This window comes from Cardiocondyla obscurior, unplaced genomic scaffold (genome assembly GCF_019399895.1).
Source record: "Cardiocondyla obscurior isolate alpha-2009 unplaced genomic scaffold, Cobs3.1 scaffold59_0_136335, whole genome shotgun sequence".
NCBI lineage: Eukaryota > Metazoa > Arthropoda > Insecta > Hymenoptera > Formicidae > Cardiocondyla > Cardiocondyla obscurior.
Window position 1 is genome coordinate 120,640 of NW_027228804.1, and position 5,457 is coordinate 126,096.

At 33.1% G+C, this 5,457-nt stretch overlaps 1 long non-coding RNA gene across 3 annotated transcripts; it reads right to left on the reverse strand.

Moving 5' to 3' along the window:
• Window positions 1-3,526: 3,526 nt before the first annotated feature.
• Window positions 3,527-4,739, reverse strand: LOC139112861 (uncharacterized). Of its 3 annotated transcripts, XR_011547488.1 has the most exons (4): window positions 4,337-4,736; window positions 4,194-4,272; window positions 4,075-4,120; window positions 3,527-3,998 (listed from the first exon to the last, which is right to left on the reverse strand). It is a non-coding gene; the product is annotated as an uncharacterized lncRNA (long non-coding RNA). The 3 variants fall into 3 exon arrangements; XR_011547486.1 differs by having other exon boundaries at window positions 3,527-3,734; window positions 3,815-4,272; window positions 4,337-4,739; XR_011547487.1 differs by having other exon boundaries at window positions 3,527-4,120; window positions 4,337-4,733.
• Window positions 4,740-5,457: the final 718 nt, after the last annotated feature.

A 5,457-nucleotide genomic window follows, 5' to 3' on the forward strand; every position in this document is an offset into this window, starting at 1 on the left:
ATATTTCAGGATTAAACAATATTGTACAACAGCCTTTCACCCTCAATCAAATGGCTCGTTGGAACGAAGTCATCATGTCTTAGTAGAATATTTAAAACATTATATTGCTAATGAAAAAGATTGGGATAACTGGCTTGAACATGCAATGTTTTCTTACAATACAAGTGTGCATGAAGGAACTAAATTTACTCCTTATGAATTAGTGTACGGCAGGAATGCACGACTACCATCTGAATTTAAAACAGATGACACACTAGAAACATATAATGATTACATAGCTGAATTAATTGACAAACTAAGTGACTTGAGACAGCTTGCAATACAAAATCTAGGAAACGCAAAAACACGATACAAACATTACTATGATAAAAGAATAAAAGAAAAGAAAATACAAAATTATCAAGTAGGAAATTTTGTATATTTATTAAGAGGAAAAAGAGAGGTAAATTTGATGATGAATATCAAGGACCATTTGAAGTTATAGAAATACTACCAAACAATAATATTAAAATATTAACTAAACGAAATCAAACCAAGACAGTACATATGGACAGAATTAAACTAGCTCGCATTACAGGTCTGGGATGACGCAGGAAAGATACATGATAACGACTCTCAAGGATAACCCTGGAGTGTTCTACGAATCCATCGGCGACTTGCGTACCTACGAAACTTCTTGGAAAATGATCACATACATTGATCTAAACGGAATCGCTGATGCAGCTATAGGACTCCAGAGAGAATTAAAAATGGTTATTTGGCAATGTAATAACATTTCAAAAATATGCCAATCCCAGAAATCATTGCTGCTAGCCGAAGCAAAACTAGATAAAGTAAGACAATATCAAAATCGCATAGGCGAACTGTTAAAGAAATCAAGATCGCGAAGAGCTCCGTTAGAATTTATTGGAGAAATTAGTAAAATATTATTTGGCACAATGACGTTGGAAGATGCCAATCATATAAATGAAGCATTGAAACATATAGAAAGTAAAACTGATGATCTTGCTGCCCTATTCATAAACCAAACGATAGCAATCAAGACGAGGTTCGGAGAATTACAGAACGTGACTTCGAAAATTAAACAACAAATGATTGCGATGAACCGCCGCATAAGTGAAAGAATATTAAATCTTACAAATGAATATGCAAAAATTGAAATTAATGAATATTTTCATCAAGCAGTTGTAAATATTAATGACGCAATTTTAGAACATGAATTAAATATAAATACTCTTATTGATGGAATACTTTTTGGAAAACAAGGATTAATACATCCTCGAATAATACCTCCACAACAATTAATACAAAATTCTAAGGCAATCAGGGAACGAGTTCCACACGAAGAATTTCCCGTAGCAATAAATGAAGAAGGAATGGATCGATTAATTAAAATATCAAATTTACAAATTGCATATATTAAAAACCGATTAATCTACGCATTACATATACCATTAATAAGCCCAGGGAAATATAAATTATATAAAGCCGTACCATTACCGGCAAAACAAAATCTGGATGGAGACAAATATGCTACAATAAAACCGAATACAGAATATATTGCAATAAACGAAGACTCTGATAGCTACTATGAGTTAGAAAAAGAAGACTTGGAAAAATGTTCAACCACGAGTTCTACTTTAATATGCCCCGCTACATCTCCTTTAAGAAAGATAAGACAGACGCCCAGCTGCAACATCAACTTGATGCTTAATAGAAAATTAATATTAAATCAATGTAACATAATATTGCAGGAATTACAAGAGACATACTGGAAAGTTCTTGATACTCCAGGAAATTGGATTTTTAGTGCCAAGAGAAGAAGAAATACGAATTGAATGCGCCGGTTTTAGAGACCATGCAATTATTGAAAACTGTGGAACAATAACAATACAACCAGGTTGCAAAATTAAAGCAAAAACCGCCACGATGAGTCACCCGTCTACTCAAGCAACTAAATTTCTACATCATTACACACCATCTAGCAACCTCAGCATTCTGCAATTGTATGAACCAACGCGTGAAAAATTTAATATTAATTTAACGGAAACTACAGATGAAATATGGGTGTCAGATCATAGCAATATAGAAGCAACGCTTAATGATATTATTCAAAAAGCTCAACAACTTAGAGAAAGAAAAATTCAAGAATGGAAAACTACTGCCTACAGCACCGTCGCCTGCAGCATTGGAGTACTAGGAATCATAATCTTTATCTTCTCCTTGACCTGTCGGACCCCATGTGTGGGCAAGACCCTGAACCGTCTTTTCCTAGAATTTTGCCGCAGGGGAAGAACTGAAAGACCGACACCACACCCCGCAGCTAGCTATATAAACCTAAACCCTGAGATCCCCCAGGAACAGTCGAACCAAAAGAGTGCTGAAGCCACGACGGTCGAATCAAAGTTATAAATAAAAAAAAATATATATATTTTATTTTACCGGAAGCAGTAAGTGACTGAAGCAAATAAGATTTAAAATTAAGACTAATCCTTTGGTTCCGTCACTTTTAGGAAATTTTTATATGAATCGCCAAGAAGCGAGCCGACACTGGAGAAGAATAACGGATAGGATCCGAAGAAGTATCCGACCCAGGAATCAACCCATTATGTCATCGCATCAAGAATCAGACGTCGGGCCAACGGACCCGTACGTATTTCATTCACCGGCCAGACAGCCTGACGCCCCAAGTGCTTATCAGTACGAAGAACCGGTAGTGCAACGATCCCGGACACCAGAGCTCATTCGAGAAATACTCGATGAGATAAGGAGGCTTCCGGATACGGAACAGGAAGACAATGTGAGCACGCAGACAAACTATGACAACGAGGGATACATCGCGATGCGCCCTGTTGGGATAGCGTCCCCGGTGCGACCGAGGGAACCATCCCCGGAACCATCGATTGCTACGCAGACAACGCGGGCACCGGACTCCCTCGGACGATTACATAAACGACAGGCCAACCTATGGAGCATGTGAGGGACCGGGATCACACTACAAGAGTTCCTCAGGGATCCCCGCCACTGCCACAGCCGACGCACGTGCAGGTACCCCCGTATTATAGAGATTATTTACATTTTAACGCGATGCCGGCATACAATTTAGTCTGTCATTCGGCTTGGTATATACAAGTCGAAAATTATATGGTGATGTGCCCGCAGTGCGCTACTGCAGAGCATATATTTTGCGCTCCTGACAGACCAAACACAACTTTCCGACAATTTCATGCAATCTCACGAAATTTACAACATACTACTATGCACTGTGGTAGATGCTACCGATTGATTATTCAAACGCGACGAGCGATCGATTGTTACACTTGTCGTACTTATGTAATTCAACATTATTACGGAATCGAACGAATGATTTATCATTTGATTTGCGACTTAATCATTTCACAACAAAATGTTCCAACTTAAAATACAATTACAAACGTATGAGAATTATAAAACCTATTAATCCTTAATTATAAGTATATGCTATTAATCCTAAAAAAAAAAAAAATATATAACACCATATAATATAAAAAAAAAAAAACCTATCTTTATATAACAATATTACAAATGGTCAATTAACTGGCCAAGGCTTATTATATTAATTAAACACGCTTATATTATAAAAACAAATGTATTTTATAGTATTATATATACATTATCACTAATATAACATTAAAAAGTTGTTATAGTTGTAGTAGTAGTAGCAGCGTATGCGTTCATCTTGGTGATGGGATATACTAAAATAGATAGAAATATATATATATTATAAAGTAAATAAAAATAACATTTATATAACTGCTATACATTTATAACATACCTTATTAATCAACCAAGCTATTCCACTAATAAACCTACAATAAAACAAAAAAAAAGCATTAATAAATACAATAACTCCTAACCTTAATCCAAGCTTAATAGAATTTAAATACTATATACTTATCTAATACTGGTGATGGAAAAATGAAATTGTTCCACAAAGAGCCACCTCCAAAATGTTCAACCTAGAATAGAAAATATCATAATTAAGAATACATTAAATTTATATACTTTAAATACATACATATAGAACATACATACCTAGTAATTTGGTATAAGGGGAACATTGTACGCTTTATTAAATACCCTGAAACATATAAAGTAGTTAGACTTTGTAAAATACAATTAAAACTTTGCTATAATAAATCATTATTACATACCATTGAAAATCAGCTATACTAACTCCATAATAATATAATCCTTTATTCAACTCTGCGATCGACTGATCCTACTGCTATCCTGAAACATATATAAATAATTAAACAAAATACTTTAACAAATATATACAAAAACATAACCTTACTTAAAGTTCGGAGGCCGAACTTCCCCATGAAGGGAGATGTCACATCCTGCGACGACTAGGAGACGTTTTATTAACACGGGTAAAAACTTCACCACCGGCGAAAATTTTTCAAAAATCATATTATTAAAAATAATTCTACTACACCAACTACACCGGCATTCATAAATTTCACTACTTGTAGTACAGTCACTCGACAAATCTTTTAAGAGACACAAGCGACATCTACAATAAGTCCGTTTTAAGTCAAGTCCAGAGCCAACCAATCATAACCTGACCCATTAAATTTACTCTAACTACACTCAATTACACATATAGACCCAAGAAACCGACATTTTGTGACAACTCCTACTAACAAATCTTATGAACAATTATTAACTATTGAAAATAAAACTTATAACAATGATATATAAATAAAAAATATATAGAAACATGTTCTTCTGTCTTACGGTAACAACATACGTAAAAATAACAGTTTCATAATAAGACATTTTTAATATCAATTGTTATAAACAATTAAAATTATATATAAAATATAAAAACTGTGATGGCTATCAATCTTGTTGTTAAAAATACAAAAACTTTTGTATATACCATTTTTTCGGTATCTGTAATAGTTTCCGAGATATAAAAATTTCCTGAATTTGAATCTCTCAGTTCAACTTTTCTCTTATGAAACTAAGGAACCACAAATCAAATCGTATAAAAATAAAATAAAATATAAAAAACAATATAACTGATAGAAAAAATTATATAGCTGTATTCGTCTCTCTCTATAGAAACAGAATATATGAAAATAATCACACCATTATTAAATAATAATATATATATAACTTATAATATATAACTTTTGATAATAAACCATAAACAATATTAATTATAATTTTTTTTGAAAAGCCTATAAGACCTATAATAACTTTTATTATAACATTTTCTATATAAAATCAAAAACCTAATTTATAAAAAGAATTAAAGGAAAAGTCACCCGTTATAAGGCAAAAGTCCCAGTAAGTGCCAATGTACATACATATATATCTGCGTCTAACGGTAATTACCGGGACCACAAGTTTAACCCTTAATATTTTTAAAAATAATAATCATAAAAATATGCTGATTAATTTAAA